The following is an 18,555-nucleotide window of genomic DNA, read 5'->3' as shown; positions in this document are numbered from 1 at the left end:
AGGAGTGACTCAGCAACCAGAATCAGTACTCGCTGAACCAACATAGTGCATGTGTGGGCCACACTTTGCTACTGCAGGTGCAGCCTTTGGAAGGGGGTATAAAACCAAACGACACTTCAGATTCTGCCCCACGCATCTGAATTTCCACCGCAACGCTGACCCTTCAAAGTGATGTGCCCGGTAGGCAGGGCAGCACTTGAATGTGGTTGCCTTCTGACACAAAGCCTGCAGTGGAGGGCAGCAGCTGGAGGGACAAAGCAATGCAACAAATGGTGGATTTTGGCTTGGGGGATGTTTTGGACATTTCAGATTTTAATGGGTTTTTTTATATACTTTTTACCAAAAGGGGGGACTAAGCACCAAGCTGAATACATTGCTCTTTCCCCCAGCGTACCTGGAGTGTGGGGGGAGGGAGTGCAGAGAGAAGCTCTTTACAACAAAAGGGCCACTTTTTGCCCTCAGATTGGGACGGGGCGGGGGGTGGAATCAACTTTTTGATAGACTATATTTAGTAGCAGCACTTGCAGGGTGAGACTGAATTTGAAACTTTATGGTGCCGAATATAGTACAGACATGTGGTAGGTGACAGCCCTGCCTTATAGACCTTGTAATCTAAATAGACAAGATAGAAGAGGTGAGAATGGAATCATTAGTATCCCCCTTTTACAGATGGAGAACGGAGACATGGAGAGATTAAGAACCTTTGAGGAACTGGGCCTCAAATGACTTGCCCAAGTTCACTCAGTAAATCTGTGTTAAAGCTGGGAATGCAGCCAAGATCTCATGAGTACCAAGCTTGTGCCTCAACCACAAGATTGTTCTTCCAAAGGAGAGTTTCCTTGTTAAAATGACTCTTTTCCCGAGGATACTAGGATCCCAGGTAAAAATCTTCAAAAGTCCTGAAGTAACTTAGGGCCTAACTCCCGTTTTCGAAAATGACATAGGTGTGCAGGAGCCTAGGTCTTGTTGAAAGTCAGCGGGAAAGCCTACACACGGTGGGGTTGTTTGGTTTTTTTGCTTAACATGTAGTTTTTTTAAGAGTCCAACAAAGGGAACTTTTCCTCACAGCTCGGGTAATGCTACCTCAAACTGAGAGACTATTTGGCAATTGCTCTAAAATGGGGAGAAAACTGATGAATCACAGAAAGGTAAGGCTGGAAGGGACCTTGAGAAGAAGTCATCCAGTTCATCCCCCCTGCGCTGTGGCAGGACCGAGTAAACCTAGACCCTCCCTGACAGGTGTTTGTTCAACTTGTTTTTAACAGCTTCTAATGATGGGGACTCCACGACGTTCCTCAGAAGCCTATTCCAGAGCTTAACTACCTGTACAGCTAGCAAGTTTTTCCTAATATCTAACCTAAATGGTAGGGCCAGATTTCTAAAAGGCATTTAGGCTCCTAAAGATGCAGTTAGGTGCCTAGTAGGATTTTCTGAAGTGCCTACAGTTAGGCGCCTAGGTAGTTTTCACAATCCCGCTAGGCACTTAACTGCATCTTTAGGAGCCTAAATACCTTTCAATGTCTGCCCCTTAATGACTTAATAGGAACAGCAACACATTTAAAAAACAATTCATCAACAGACAAATGGTTGGCTTGGCAGCAGTGACTTGAGCGCAGACTGAAGCCCCTCAAGGCTGCAAGTTGTCAGCACCAGGAATTCTAGTTCTAATTAGTTGACCCAATGGCAGTTTGAAGTAGAAAGTTACTTCTGAAGAAACTCATACTCAGTCTTTTAATTCTGTCACTTACCAGCGTCATATTTCAAAAATTCCCTTGAACCCAGAGAGTCAGTATTATATCAAGTTAGCTTTTACCAGTAAAGCATTAGACTGGCTTAAAATGATCTTACAGCAGTGAAGGGGATGGTGGGGAAAAGCATCCACAAGTGCCTCTGCTGTTTGTTCATACGCTTTCTTGCTCTCTTTTCCCCAGACATTCACACAGGTGTATTGTGCTTTCATGGACTTCTGGAGAGTGGCTTCAGAGATGGATCCTGAGCTGGTAAGTCAACAAAACTTCATTGAAGTCAATGACGCTACTTGATTTACATCAGCTGAGGATCTGTCCCTCTGTTCATAAGAACATGGGTGCCTGCTCACAAATGAGAATATTCATGCTAGACATGTTTACTTTAGGCCATTCAACTTGGGAACAGAAACCATGCCATGTGACTTAGTTAGCCAATCACCGAGCTCCAATACTGGACATCGAATACTGCATGTATCACTTGCTATGACTACTTCTTGAAAAATCCAATAGGATGAAACCTGTTTGTAAAAATTATAGGAACAATGAAATTGTGATCAGCTTGTGGAGAGTTGAAATACAAAAGAGGGCTGAATCCAAGGTATACAGGGCTGATCCAACCAGCTGTCATTATGACAATGTACTTACCAGTCCAAACATGCATCTTCAATCTAGACAAGCTTCATTTGTGATTAAAAAAATACCAGCAAAGAAAAAAGTATTAAGGACCTGATTGTGATCTCATTTACACAAGCTTTGGGGGGGGCACCACTATTGGGGTCAGAGGAATTACATTAGTGTAAGAGCAGAGTCAGAAATAAGTTCCCCATGAGAGAGAGAGAGCACCATGTACAACTCACTCTAAAATACACTTTTATCTTGAGTTGCCTCCAAGGCACTGTCCCTGCAGGCGACTAGAGAACTCCTCTACATTTCAGAGTGCAGTATATAGAAATAAAATCACAACATAGCTGCATTATACTTACATAACTACTGAGTTGCAACAACCTTTTGTGGGGTACTTTGGCATTTCTGTTTGCAAGCCTGGCAACAACTTGAAAGTGCAGAGGAGAATGAAAATGTAAGAAAACAACCTTTAGAAAGGAGTTGTTTGAACCTCAACTAAGAGCACTAAATATATTCTCATTCTGGGTGATGATTCAGGTTGGCTCAGATTTTGGCCCAATCTGTGGCAAAAATCCTATTGATTTCAATGGGAGCCTTGCCTGTGAAAGGACTGCAGAATCAGGCCCTTTATTGTGCATCCCTCATTCCAGCATTATAGTCAATAACTGATGCCTGCTAAATGTTGCAGAAGGTTAACAGAGAATCTATTTCCTGCCACTGATAGAGTTGCTTGTGCATCCCAATAGCCACCTCCAGCACATAGTGTGTCTGAAACTTATGGTGTATCACAGTCAAGTTAACAATAAATATATAGTACAAAAACCTGGGGAGATCTTCCAAAGGGTACCCAGGTGCATCAGGGAAAGCTTTTTGAAAAAGACACAGAAATAGGAAGGCAACAATGATCAATTCAAGAAGTCGCCACATGTATAATATTCCCTTGATAAGGTGAGAGATTAGTGATGGATGAACCTCAAGAAGTTTGAAACTTTGAATCAGCAGCCAACAGTTGAATACTTATTCCAATCTTTTGAATCTTGACAACTGGCCTGGAGGTTGTACAAGAAGGGGCTTTTCTTGGGAGATTGCTGCTCCTTCTTCCTTCCACTTGGGCTGGAAATACCACAGGGACAGCATCTCTCTCCCAATCTATTAGAACTACCACTTCAGGCCCCCCGCACAATTGGCATTATCTAATGCATTCCCTTATTGATTCAAGGGACGTGGACAATGACCTCTGGTGCAGGTCTAAGGCACCATTGTGGGGTGGTGAATGTGGAAAGTTCCACTGTCATGGCATATTCTGTACCTGACTCACAAACAGAGGATTTCAGTCTTCAGCAAGGACAATCTAGCACCTCTCATTTAATAAAGAAAGCTGATAATCTAACGGAGGCTACAGGCTCAGACCCCAGCAACTACTGAAAACAGGTTTGAAATTCCAGTCTCTGAAACAATACTTGTAAGTTTGCCATGGCAAACTTGGTATAACATATGTAAAATTAGGTACACTGAACATATCAAAAACACTCAGGTTAAAAAATAGTCAATTGTATTGCATCTCATGGAGCTGGGCCCTTGTGCATTTCTCTTCTTCAGAGCCAATAGCACTATTTAACATGCAACCTGGTCACTTAACATTTGCAAAAATGTTCTCTCTCCCTTTCCTCTTAACTAAATGAGTCAGATTTGTTGTTTGCTCAACCTCTAAATCCTCTTGTGCAAAGATCAGAAACACGCAGGCAGCATATCAATCACAGCAGCCACAACTGGAAAGCACAGTGCTGTCTTTTTCTCTTCGAACAACTGATGTATCAATTCAACATCATGTTGGACAGCTCTTGTGTGTGGATGGTAATGGAAGTTATGCTAACCTTAATCTTCAATACCGGGCTATTACAAGACTCAGTCACCATGTGAATTCAGGAAGACAGGAGTCTTATTTCACTCGTTTTCAGATTGATAGTGAATTTAGGGGCTAGGGAAAGGTGCCAGACTGACAGCCCAGCCTCTGACCACTGAATAGGGAGAGGGCCTGTGATGGGTTGGACCCCTTGGGAAGCCACCTGAGGTGCTGAGATACCATTGAGTCTTCCTATTCTGCCAGTATGGGCCCACTTTAACCTGTCTTGCTGAGCCAGGCTCTTAAAAGCTCCTCTAACACACGGACAGGCAGGGCAACACCCAGCTGCAGATCAGCTCTGGGAGGACTCAGCTTAAGGGCTTTGCTCCAGCACTCAGATGTCCACCTCCCTTGGAGTGCAGACCTAAAGATATACTATGAAATTCACTCCCTCCCTCAAAGTGGAGAGAGGTATGCACACTTCTTGTCCGCTCCCACTCCCCCTGTTAGAAATTACAGAAACTGGGTTTAATAACAAACAAAACAAATTTTATTAACTAAAAAAGGCAGATTGTAAGTGGTAAAAGGGGTAACAAACAGAACAAAGCAGATTACTAAACAAATGAAATCAAACATGCAAACTAAGATAGTTTCATTAAAAAAATTGGTTACAAATAGTATTTCTCTCCCTAGATATCGTTGCAGGCAGTTTGCAAAGTTTCTGTGGTTCAGAATTCCAGTTATATTCCTTTTCAGACTGGACCCCGTCTCAGTCTTGACTCCCCCCTTGCCTTCCATTTTGCAGTCTTTCTTCTTGGGCAGACAGGCCATGGAGAGGAAAAGTCTTGTTTGCCTTCCTCACCACCCTTAAATAGGGATTTACATAAGGTGGGAATCCTTTGTTTCCCAAACTTGACTCCCCCTTCCCTTACAGTGGAAAGTTACAAGAAGTTCCAGGTAATGTTTTAGTATCAGGTGACAGGACCACCTGACCCTGTAGTATCACAGCGTCCATGAGTCAGTGGCAGTATGGAGCGTCCACAGGAAGGCCAAGCTTTTCACAGCTCAGTGTCCTCACTGATGGGCCATCCGCTCTGTCTGGCTTTTCCACTGTTGTACCTGAAGTGTTAGCAGTGGGCGCCTCCCAAAGTAGCATAGTTGAAATACAGATACATAGTCAATATTCCTAACTTCAGATACAGAAATGATACAGGCATACAAATTGGATAATCACATTCAGTAAATCATAACCTTGCCAATGATATTTCACACGAGCCATCTTGCATACAGTACATCTCAGTTATGTCATATTGATATCATAAGCATATTTTCATAAAGAATATGGAATGACATGTCAGAGGCCAATGTAAGTTTACTCCACGCTGCCGCAGTGTTCTTCTGTAGCAACTAGTTCTGGGGTTGAAAGAGGAATTTAGTCTCCATATATACAATACTGTCCTTGAATTCTCTGCTATCCTTGAATTCCTTCCAACAAGGTCACTGACTGGTGCCAACAACTTAGATGCTTGTCCAGAAGAAAGTGGACTATAAAGATCAACTCACTTTCCTGTCAGTTAATGAGGACTCTTGGTCATATTCCAGCCTCATTGGTTTTGAGCCAGCAACTTCAAGAGGCAATGATCCTTAGCTTTTCTTTGGATCTGTGTAGGTTTAATATTATTGATATTAAGTCAATCTTGCAATTTTTTACATTACAATAATGGAAGGCATGATTTCTTAGAGTAGTTTTACTACTTTTTCACTTCTATAGTCCATTTTCATTCAAGTCTGGAAGAATTTCATAAACCATTAATGATGCCCTTGGAAGGAGGTAGTTTCTCCATTGTACAAAAGGAGAAACTGAGGCACAGAATGTGTGACCCACATGGGAATAGAACTCAGGAGTCCCAATTCCCAGTGTTCTTAAGATGCAGTGACAGTGAGAGCTTACAGAGCTGCTTTTTTGAGGTTTGCCTGTTTCACCCATTATTGCTTTGTTACACATGCCAGGCGATGGGTATAATCAATAGTAAGCAGGCAGCATATTAATTATCCTTTACAAAATGCAAATGTGACTGTATTAATAATCTGTGCAAATCAGGCAACCGTATCGTGTAACCTTTAATTACTCACACAGCTCATCCCATTCCTTTCTGTTCGAGTTTGCTTTACTTTTTATTATCTCGCTGGGTTGTCATTCCCTGGAACCTTGCAAAGTAAAATGCTTAGTGCAGCTTTGAATGAGCCACGTCTGCCTGAAAGCCCTGCACCTATTCAAAAGCTATTATATTTATCTCTCCCCATTGTGCCATCCAGTCGAGAAAGCAAGTGCACATCTCAAAAGCACATGGAAGGATGTAAGCATCAATGTATGCGTGTGTGGAGTGGCTTCTCAGAAAACACATTGCATTCAAAGAGCCATTTGTATGGAACCATCTATATTATAATGATGACAGAAGAGACTAACAGCTGCTATTCACATTGCATGAGGCCAGAATCTGCAAAGCAGTTAAGTACGTGCATACAGCACTTCGGAAGAGCTGGTTGAAAAAAGTTTCAATAGGAACGATTTTCCAGTGAAAAAATGGCCATTTGGCAAAAGCAAATTTTCTTTGAAAAAAATTCAGTTTTGAAAATAAAACACACTTGATTTTCTCCTGGGAATATCAAAATGACAGCTCTCGGCTGCCTGCCTTTCCGTCAGTATAATTGACAAATGCTTGCCTGGAAGGCCCTTCAGATTGCGCACCCCGACTCTGGGTCTCTCAGCCCCCCACCAGTTGCAAGGTTGGAGAATCCCTGCCTCCCCACCAGCTTCAGGGACAGAGAGGAAAAGGTGTGGGGGCAGGCAGGGAGACTCGGTACCTGGGCTCAGTGCCTCTCCACCCTGGCTAGAGCTGGAGGGGAGGTGAAGTGACCTGGTGTGTTCCCTTGTGAAACTGACAACTGCCTTCTAGCAGGAAAGCTGAAAAAAGTCCGTTTGGGTTTTCCTGAAGAGGGATTTTGCTTGAAAACCCATCCCATGAAAAATGTCATGTTTTTGACTTTTCATCCTGGATCAGGACAAACTTTTTTTTTTTTTTAAGTGAGAATCATCACAGGAAGGGATTTCAGTTTTCCAGCAAGCTCCACATGTAAGCACAATTTTCTTTTGATTTGAGTTAAGCATTCACTTAAAATAAAGCATGTGCTTAATGGCTTTGCTGAAATGGGGCCATAGGCCCTGATCCAACACCAATGAAATCAATCAAAGTTTTGCCATTGACTTCAATAGGAGCAGGATGAAGACCTTAGGCCAGGTTTTTAAAGCTATTTAGGCATTGACAGGCAATGGGATTTAGGCTCATAAGTGCCTAAATCACTTTAGAGAATGAGACTTAGGCATTGCAATGCTGAGAGCAGCAATGCCTCAATACTTTTAAAAATGTGGGCCTTAGTATTTTGCTGGAAGGTGCTCTGTTACACAGTGATAGATGTTATGTAAGAACCTGAATAGACAAAGTTAAGGGGAAAGAGTTGTGTGTTTCTTTCCACCTGCATATTGTCTACAACACTGTCAATAACACACACCAGTGCTCCATAAGGTATCTCCAACAGATACCAAAAAGCATTGTGTACCTGACCTTCATCAAATGTGTGCTCAATGCAACACCTTAACAGTGATCGCATACTCACTTCTATCAATTGTACCAACAGATCAACACACCTGGCACACATTCCATGCGTTCAGGATGTTAGGGCATGTCTACACTACAATCTTAAGTCGACCTATGTTAGGTTGATTTATAGCCACCGCATCCTCACGAGGAGCACTTCTGCGGACTGAAGAGAGGCAGTGTGTGTGTGGGTGAGGAGGAGGGAGGGCTGAGAGCCAGGGCTCTCAGCTCTGCCCAGCTCCTGCCCCCCTCAGGGTTTCTCGCCTCCCCACTCACTCCAGCAGGAACAGTGGGGCAGCTGCCCAGGGCTTCTCGCCTCCTGGAAGCTGCAAGATGCTGCAAGCAGGACCGGCTCTAAGCACCAGCAAAGCAAGCATATGCTTGGGGTGGCACAGTTCCAGGGGTGACATTCCGGCCATCTTTTTTTTTTTTTGGCTTGGGCAACTGCGCTCTCGGAGCTTGGGGTGGCAAAAAACCTAGAGCTGGCCCTGGCTGCAAGTGGAGAGCCCAAGTGGCAGCCCAACTTGGAGCAGAGACCAGGAAGCAGCCCGGCTGGGGAGCTGGGAGCCAGCTTTCTTGTCAATTTATGTCAACAGCCATAAGGAACGCAGTGTCTACAGAGACACTGCATCACCCTAACTACACTGACATAAGCCCTAGGCCTCTTGTGGAGGTGGAGTTATTATATCAGTGTAGCAGGGCACTTACATCGGCGTGAGCAAGGCTATGGACACTGAGGCTATGCCTACACTTGCGGAGTTTGTGCGCTGTCAGTTTCACAGGTGATAGGGAACCGGTGAAAGAAAAGCACCGGTTTGTGTACTCACTTACTTCCACAGGCGTCAGAGACTGTTTACATTTGCAGCACTTCCACCGCTGATGAGCGCAGCGCACGGAGGGCAGCTATCCCACAGTGCAGCTCTCTCCATTGTGACGACAGGTCTTGTGGGAAGGGGGGGTGTCCAAGCGGGGGATCATTTGCTCCATGGAGCAGCCATGGTCACTTGGCCAGATGAGTACTTGCAAACAAAACAGGAAAGGGAGTTTCAAAGTTCCCAGAGCTTTACGGGGGGAGCGTGGACGTCTGTTTACCTGGCATCAGAGCAGCAGAGCTGCTGGCCAGAGTGGTCACCTTAGGCACTGTGGGATATCCTCCGGAGGCTAAAAGCTGTTTACACAGGAAGAATGTGGCTCCCCTTGCACATCACCGCAAAAGGATCTTCGGTTAAGAGCTGTACGCCTCTCGTGGAGGTGGTTTTCTGTTGGTGGTGAAACTTCTGAGTTTCACCGCAAAAAGTCATTGGCAAGTGTAGACGCTCCCACGGTTTTTGCGCAAAAAAGAGACTTTTTGCCCTTTAAATGACAAGTGTAGATGTGCCCTGACATAGGTTGACATAAGTTCCCTTATGTCAACCTCACGCTGTAGCGTAGACCAAGCTTTATTTTGCCTTAATGCTGCTGATGTGACTGTCAAGGTTTTGCCTTTTATTTTCTCTGTCTCAATGCATTTTTGTAAATCAAATCACCACGAAAAACTCAAATAGTGCTCACAGTTGGTGTTCTCTATTTAGGTTTTTGCCATCTCAGTGAGATTTCCACAAAATAAAGGTTTAAAGCTCCTGTTAAAGACAGAACTCTGTAATGCAACTTTAACGACAGTGCAGCCACCTAATAGAATAAAATAGCTCCATGGAGAAATTTTAAAATATCAGATTATGCCTGGCTCTAGCCTGGGTCCATGGGGGGAGGAGGGGAAACGGACAAGGATTCTTCCTTCTCCACAATATTCGCACCGCCTTAATCAAGGCTCCGACATAATTCCATAGCATCTTTCTTGAATTTCTGCCCCCATTCCAGTCACTTTTTGGGTATTTCTTTAGTACATATGCCATAGATTATACAGAAAAATAAAAGCTGGTTAAATAGTTATAGGGCATTTTAAAAATGCCGTATCAGTGGCTGTCAGTTTATTGATTATATGCCAGTGTAACTCCAGTGATTTCAACAGAATTACTCCTGGTTTACACCTCTGCAAGATCAGAATCAGGCCTATTACTTTGTTTTCTTAAGCATTTGTGAGGCTACCTGCAGGTTTTTTTCCAGAACTTTTTAAATGCAATTAGTTCTTCTAAAGTCCCTCCTGGGGATTGTTTGGTTAAATAACAACTTACTGTTACTTTGCTTTACAAGATTAGAGATTCATTTCTGTATGTTAAATTAATGCTTCAAAGTAAATGAAGTCAGTTGTGGAATAAAGATTTCTACTTCCTAAAAGGTCAGAGATATTAGGGTTTATGGGGACAGATTATCAAACCTGGAAATGTAAGAATTGCCACACTGGCTCAGATGAGCGGTCCACCTATTTCAGTACCTGTCTCTGACACTGGCCAATTCCAGATGCTTCAGAGGAAGAAACCTTGTTGAAGGCAGTTCTGGCTAACTTTCCCCCAAATTGCCAGTAATTAAGGTTTGCTTATGCCCCACAGTTTAAGGATTTATACCCCTTTGAAAGCTCTTAAAATATTTACTGCTATAACTCTGGTTGTTCTTATTACTCATAAATATTTAATCCTTTTTGGAATCCTGCTTGGCTCACTCTTGCGGCAATGAGTTCCACATACTAACCATGCATGGGGTGAAAAGATATTTCCTTTTATTAGTTTGAATTGACCACCTTTCAATTTCCTTGTAAGTCACCTTGTTCTTGAGACAGGGAGAACAAATGCTCCCAATGTGCCTTCTCTCTATTTTGCATGCTTTTATCAAGACCCCTCTTATTTATCTCCACTCTAAGGTAAACAGTACCAATCTTTCCATCTCTGTTCATATGAGTTTTATCATATCCCTCATCATTCTTGTCAGCCATGTCTGAACGCCTCTATTTCTATTATTATTATTTTTTTTTTTTTTGAAGAACACACCTAGTAGTGTGGCCAAGGCCAGAGGCAAGGAAAGGGGAGTGTGGAAAGTGTGTACTTCCCCTGAGGAGAGCATCACGTTGCTTAATGCACTCCTGGAAGGTGCTCGCATACTACGGTGATGAGGGTGTATAAGGATCTAAATAGAATAATGCTAAGTTTTGACGAATACAGGCACCATGGGGGTATAACTAAGGGCAATGGGATGAAACTGAGCAAAGAGATTTTTGGCTCAATGTATAAAATCATGGAGGAGTTCAGAACCCTAGCTCAGAGAAAGAGGGGTGGTAACCAGTAAATGGAGTCACTTAAACTAGCCTGGACAGACTGAGAATACAGCCTAGAGAACCAATCTGCATGGGTTCCTGGGGACTGACTGCTTGATTTAAGGGGACAGTGTCAGATTAACCATGTTTAGTACAATACAAAATAAGGAAACAATTTTTGCTGACTATATTACAAACACCACCTTGGGTAGTTACAGCTGAAGATCTTTAAAATATATTATTCCACGACTTAAAATGAACATAGGGGAAACTGGTTGTGTTTGCTGTTGAGGGAAAGAGACTTGCTCTGAATGACTGCTCTGTCCTCCTAATCATCATTTTCCACTGCACCAATCTTTGTGTCATCTGCAGATTTTATCAGCAGTGATTTTATATTTACTTCCAGATCCCTGATGAAAATGCTGACCCGTGTTGGGCCTAGTACTGATCCCTGCAGAACTCCACAGGCAACCTCCCAATTAATGATAATTCCCCCTTTTTTCTTTCTTTCTTTTTTTTTTTGGGGGGGGGGGGAAGACTGTCAGGTAGTCAGCTCTTAATCCATTAACATGTGCCCTGCTGATAATGTATACAGTTAATATTCAATCATAATTACAGGAATCAAATTGTTACATACAAATCATAGACACTAAAGATGGAAAGGGTCTGTTAAAAGGAGATGTTAATTTGTGGCAAAATATAAGTTTTGTAAAAATAAACTTTTCCTGAACTTACTACAACAGAAAGGTTTCCAGGGTGTCCTTTTAAAGTTTCAACTGGCTTTTTTAGTAATTAGTCTCTTACTCTACTTTTTCATGCTCTCTGTATGTATATATATATATATATATATCTTCTTACTAGATGTTCCATTCTATGCATCCAATGAAGTGGGCTGTAGCCCACGAAAGCTTATGCTCAAATAAATTTGTTAGTCTCTAAGGTGCCACAAGTCCTCCTATCCCTTCAAGGGTTAGCATCCCCAACAGGGGGACATTCTGCCAAGGTCTCATCCTGCTCCCATTTAAGCCCGGGGGAGAGTCCCATTCACTTCAGTGGGAGCGGGATCAAGTCTCTAGGGTACAGGAGCTGGAATGCAATTATGGAAAAATAGTGGTGGAGTCTCCCTCTTTTAATGTCTTCAAATCGCGACTGGATGCTTTTCTGGAAGTTACACTTAGTAAAATATAAATTATTGGGCTCAATACAAGAATGACTGGATGAAAAGTAATGGGTTTAGATATACAGGGGAGACTGAATGACCTAATGGCCCCTTCTGGCCATAAACTATGAAACCATGAATAATTCTAGTTACTTACAAAATTAAAATGACTCATCTAAGCTTATATTATCAGTCAACCCCCCCCCACCCCCCCAAAACCCAACTTTTTTTAAAGACAAACCATTTCTTCAGATCTGCAGTGCTAGAAACTACTGACTTGAAACTAAAGGAGATCAGTCTTTAAAAGGAAAGATATTTATAATGTTTCAGAAACTAAGAAATGTTACTTCTATTCACTAAAATATGGGAGGAACCCTGTGTGTGATTTCTTCTCATTACTCTGAGCCCTGGTGTGTAAAGATGGCCCCCAAACAAAAGTCAGGATCTGAACATGTCTGAACGGTGGGGGTAGGGGTTGAAGTTTGCAGCATGGGTCCGTCTCTGACCCTTAAGTTTGACCCCTAGAAATGTCCAGTGATATTCACAGTGCATAGACATAATAATCAAACTGCAGGGAGCCTGCTAGTTACTCACTCAAAGCCAATCGCCATACGCACCCCAGGAAAACAAAAGGTGTAGGAGTATAGGCCCACGTTAGACATGAGTGAACTATCGGAGATTAGCATGAGCAATAGGTCAAAAGAAGTGACCAAAAAATGAATTCCTGAGGGGAAAAAAAGGATGGTTTATGTGAAACTTGTAGAGACCCTTTGGTATAGCAGTGTTGTCATATTTGGGAAATAAAGAAAACATGGTTACTTGGGCCCCAGGTTCAGTAAATAATTGGTTAGAAATGCTTAGTCCAGTCTTTGGGAAAAAATATGGCTAAGAGAGCAGAGTGTAGCTCTAAATGGCTTCAGCTGGCTTTAGCTAAGGTCCAAGAATCAGCAATGACACCACTTGCTTGTTATAGCCTATAAAAAAAGCGAGGGTTTCTCGGGGTTCTTTATCAGAGCTTTTCCTTACCTCTCTGGAGTCATGCCGCGATGGGGAGGCATCTCCCAGGCCTGAACCTGTTGAGAGAATTCAGCCAATGCTTATAACTGCATTGTTGCTAGGCTACAGAATAAAAAGGTGTTTATGCTTACATTGACATTTTGGGTGTGACCAACACCACATGGAATTTTGCAGTAATAAAAGAATGCTTGTGTGGAAACAAAGAGTCATCATAGTAAATCTGAATCAACTTCTTGAGAATTACTTCCAACAAAAGGTCTGTTTAAAGAGGGTTTTCTTTACAAAAAGTGCAGTTGTCTAGTGTTTACAGCCAGGGATGGAGGGTCGAGGTTTGTAGGTTCAACCACTGGCTGGCTCTGCATCCCTGGACAGCTCATTTAAACTTTCTATGCTTCAAATTTACCCATCTGTAGTATCATAACACTGTTTGCCTACTTCACAGGATCCTGAAAGGTTTAATTAAGGTGTTATTAAAGTTCTTGGAGAACACTTCAATCTCTTTGGTCACTCGATTACAGACCTAAAAGTGGCAATTTTTCAACAAAAAAAACTTCAGAAAGAGACTCCAACGAGAGACTGCTGAATTGGAATTAATTTGCAAACTGGACACAATTAATTTAGGCTTGAATAAAGACTGGGAGTGGATGTGTCATTACACAAAGTAAAACTATTTCCCCATGTTTATTCCCCACTCCCGCCCTCCTGTTCCTCACATGTTCTTGTCAACTGCTGGAAATGGCCCACCTTGATTATCACTACAAAAGGCTCCCCCCCCTTGCTGGTAATAGCTCACCTTACCTGATCACTCTTGTTACAGCGTGTATGGTAACACCCATTGTTTCATATTCTCTGTGTATATACAATCTCCCCACTGTATTTTCTACTGCATGCATCCGAGGAAGTGGGCTGTAGCTCACGAAAGCTTATGCTCAAATAAATTTGTTAGCCTCTAATGTGCCACAAGTACTCCTTTTCTTTTTGCGGCTTTAACACAGCTGCTACTCTGAAACAGATTAATACAGTGATTAGTTAGATTTGTGGGCTGTATCATCATAATTAATTCCATAAACTAGCTGATAACTCACCATTGTGATCATAGGCCTGCATGTACGTGAGCTTTGAAAGATGAAATCTCATGCATCCTCTTGCCCTTTATTCACTTAGCAAGAGGAATCTAATGCTCAGAATAGCAGTGGCACCTTTCATTTTGCATGTAATTAAGTGAATTATTAACTTCTGGCACTGTAAATATGGTATTAAGTATTCTGTAGTGTTGCTCTGTGCTGTTAAACAGCTCCTGGGTTTGAACCCAGAGGTGGCTGCATTTCAGCAGCAAGCAAAGTGATCTCTCCCTCCTGTTTGTATATTAGTCCAAACGGCCCATATGAATGTAAAATACTTATTCTTATTTTTTTCCCATTACAGTAAGTGCAGGAAGCAGGATAGAAAATTCACACCACAGCTCTTGCTGCTGTAGGGAAGAGCAAAGCACAGTTCCAAACCAGAGCAGATGAACTTCTTCTCCTTCTTTTAGTTTTAGGGCATTAAAATCCTTCCTTGCTTTTTATCAGTTTCTGATATAGTATTTATTGCAGCTTCCCTCAGAAGAAATACCAGTCCAGTGGCAAAGCTACTGCCTAGAGAGAGCTGAGCTTCCAAGGTAGTGCTAATTAGTCCCCGTCTGAGAAATCTGGTTAAAGCAAGTGAGCAGGTGTCGCTGAAAATTGGAAATAATCTGTACAAACATGTTCTTTTCCTATGTGACGGCTACACTAATTACACCTCACTGGGTCACCATTCCTTTCTACATAATCGCTCTCTGCTGAGCATGCACACTGCCTCGCATAAACATCACCAGTGGAAACACTGTCACACTTGGGGGCAGCAATGGATTAACTCATTTCTATTGCCATGGGCTGAGACCTAACCCACTCCACCTAAGGGCCGCAAGTAAAGTTAGCCTCCACCCCTTTAGTCAGCATAGGATACTGGCAGCAAATAGATAAATGGAGTACATTCAAGAAGGCCTGGATATTGAAGTCAAAACTAGGGAGCAGCTCTAAAATACATGACCGAGACACACAGAAAATTTTTTTCTATTAAACTCTATATAGCCCTTTTCTCTCTTTTGACCAATGTTGTCCTGATCCTTGGCCAGGACAGAACATAGTTGAATACATCACTGCTTGGAGGCCAGTCCCATAGTCCCTAAGCAATGCAAGAAAGGTTACAACAATGTGAAAAACGCACCCGGGGAGCTTCCACCCAGAGGGGAGGGGATAGCTCAGTGGTTTGAGCATTGGCCTGCTAAACCCAGGGTTGTGAGTTCAATCCTTGAGGGGACCATTTAGGGATCTGGGGCAAAAAAAAAAAAAATTGGGGACTGGTCCTGCTTTGAGCAGGGGGTTGGACTAGATGATCTCCTGAGGTCCCTTCCAACTCTGATATTCTATGATTCACTACCACATTATAACCTCTCTACCCTCATTTAGGTTCAGCCCTATGTCAATGTAGGAATGGTTTATTCATGCGATATTCTATATTCCATGTACATCGCCTCTAATCAAAGCATTATAACCTCTCAGAAAACAAAGGATCCCCTAGAGTGAATTTGTAATTAACATATTAAAAGGGATTGATTCCACCAAAGGTTTTAGAGGTAATCATGGGGGCTTATTACCTTTTATGCAAGGTGTTTGTGTTCAGAGCTTGACAGGCACAATGGACTCATGCCTTTGACTTGATCAAAGGATTAATTTTAAGGATGAATACAGAGGAATACAATTTGGGCAAGTGGAAAGACATCATTCAGCATAAACTGGTAACAGAAGCAGGAAATCAGGTGTGCATTTATTTGGATGTGAGTAACAGACAGAAGTGAGGGGGTTGACTTGCCTCACCCCATACACCAGTTTTATACAAGCATAACTCCTGATTTACATCCACAGAAGTGTGAGAAGAAGCAGGCCCAACACTTCTAACAGGAAGATGTGACGGTAGATCTGGACAGAGAGATGAAGTGGTCACCCAGGCTATATTCTGCACTAGGATTACACCTGTAGATCCGAAGCCCAGGATCATCTCAAAGGGAAGAGGTTTCTATATGTTGAAGAAGATTTATATTCACGCAGATTGTGCCAGATTTAGAGATGATGCAAGAGGACATGAGTCTGGGGCTAGGAGAGTCTAAGTTGTTGTAACATGCCCACATAGTGGCCCAAAAAGAGCTCCACCAGATTAGACAACTCTAAATTTGGATCATCCTCTCAGGAGCTACTCGCTTTGCCATAACTCTGCTGGGGGTCAGAATCAGTAGGTTTGGATAAACATGAAAACCTTTGGGTGGTTAGCTGAACTGAATCTGTGCTCTTTTCACAGTCAGCCCATTGCTATCTGCTACATGCCCTGCTACTTTAAACTCAACTCCATCAGACCACAAAGTGCTTGTAAATTTCAGCCACAAGCCAGTGGGTGTCTGTAAATGCAACAAAAACATACAAGTATAAAAGTAAAGGGAGGAAATCCAACATCAGTTCAAAGATGCATGAAGAGTGATGTCCTCCCCCATCCAAAAGTCCTAGGATGGCAGTCCCATAGCAACCCTTTAGGATACGGCATCACACATAAGGTTTGGATGGGGTCTCAAATCTCTTTTTCGGTGACTTCCTGGGAAGGTTCTAGCTGCGTTTTAGCCCAGAACTATAGAACAGCTTATGAATCCAAACAACCCATCTATGTAGAATAGCATTCATGAACCCAGCCCCTGATTGGCATGACCCTCCAGTCTTGAACCTGTGTCTCCAGGCACAGCAAGGCTTTAGCCCTCTACTTGGCAGCCTGCTGACGTTCACCTACCTGGGAACCTACGAAGCCCAGTCCCAGTTTGAGGCTCCACCCCTACAGTCCTATTGGCGGAGTCCCAGAGCAGCTGACTAGATGGCTGACCCTACTTAAGCCAGGAGCAGAACCAGGAAGCTATCTGAATGACTGGGCTCCACCCTGTTCTGGACTGCATGCCCTATGCACCCTGCTCCTTGATTTCCTGGCATTCTGACTTGGCGTGACTCCCAGCATCTGTTTTGTTGTTCTGACCTCCAGGCTGTCTCCAGACTCTGCCCTCCTGGTATCCTGACCCAGCGGACTCCTAAACTCTTGTCTTGTGACCATGGACACTCAGTCTGGCCGCCTACAACCCAGCTGTGACACTGATGAGGCTAACACAACTATTTCTTGCTTATTCCCAACCCTACTCTTTACAAAATGCTTTTTGGGTTATTGTTAGCATTACATTAGCCCTTAGAGGCTTCAACTGAGATCATTCTGCCAGACCCTGAACACATACAGAGCAAAAGGGTACCTGCCCTGCAGAACTAACAATCTAAATAGACAAGACAAGGGGAGGGAGAGAAAACAGATGCACTAAGAGGTGAAGTGAACCTAGCTGTCCTGGTCACCAGTCCAGTGTCCTAACCACTGGCCCATACTTCCTCCCTTTTGGAGAGTTTTACCTTGCTAATCATAACAATTCATTAGTAGTTTTCACCTCAGCCTCCTTCACAACCTCATCAGCAGCATGTGCCACCTTGGTGCGATTACTAGCAACACCACGTTTAAGGGGGATTTACATTACCAAGGATTTATACCATCATAGATGGGAAGCACACGCAGGTTCCTTTCTTCATATTTTAGCCATGTGCCAAGAGACAGGATTCCTCGCTTCTAGGCTCACCTCTATCTCTGACTCACTGTGTGATCTGGAGCAAATGAAAATTTTTGTGCCTCAGGTTACCCATTTTAAGATGGGGATAATAGTCTCCCTGGAGTGTTTGAGTCTTTTATAAAGCACTGAGGAAGCTCTTCAAAAACCTTTGGATGAAGGGTGCTATAAGAATTCGAAGTGCTGTTGTTATATCTGGCGGGGGCGGGGGTGGAATTTACAAGTATAAGTTTCTAAAGTGTCCAGCATTGTCTTTTCCAGGTCCAAACAGCAAAGGTTCAGTTTCCTGCTATCTATGATTCTCCTGATTCGATCCAGGCAGTGAACCACTAGGTATACTCTTCTCAATGTCAAAAGTATGCCAGCATGTTTTGAAAGAGTTTCAATGTTCTGCTTTTCAAATTGACACTTGCTTCTAACCTTTTTTTTAATCAGGATGAAGAGGCACCTGTGCCCTAGAATGCATTCTTGCCATGGAGACAGTCTGGTAGTTCCATCTGGTTATATATAGGATAATAAATGGGGACAGATGCAATGGCTGAAGTTATGATAAATCAATTGAGGGATCTAAATAATCTAGTGACAGCCAGAGCAGTAAAGTTGGACC

At 42.9% G+C, this 18,555-nt stretch overlaps 1 long non-coding RNA gene across 3 annotated transcripts in view; it reads left to right on the top strand.

Moving 5' to 3' along the window:
* Nucleotides 1-11,695, top strand: part of LOC114022363 — a 30,335-nt gene extending 18,640 nt beyond the window's left edge. Inside the window, exons 3-5 of one of the 3 annotated variants that reach the window (XR_006289783.1) lie at nucleotides 670-880; nucleotides 1,944-2,000; nucleotides 11,462-11,695. This is a non-coding gene — a long non-coding RNA (uncharacterized LOC114022363). Of the gene's footprint in view, nucleotides 1-669; nucleotides 881-1,943; nucleotides 2,467-11,461 lie in introns of those variants that run through there. The other 2 variants (XR_006289782.1, XR_003566475.3) reach the window with 2 other exon arrangements.
* Nucleotides 11,696-18,555: the final 6,860 nt, after the last annotated feature.

Source organism: Chelonia mydas, chromosome 3 (assembly GCF_015237465.2).
Source record: "Chelonia mydas isolate rCheMyd1 chromosome 3, rCheMyd1.pri.v2, whole genome shotgun sequence".
NCBI classification, from domain to species: domain Eukaryota; kingdom Metazoa; phylum Chordata; order Testudines; family Cheloniidae; genus Chelonia; species Chelonia mydas.
Note: the sequence above shows the minus strand (reverse complement) of the source record. Positions and strands in the feature narration are given on the sequence as shown.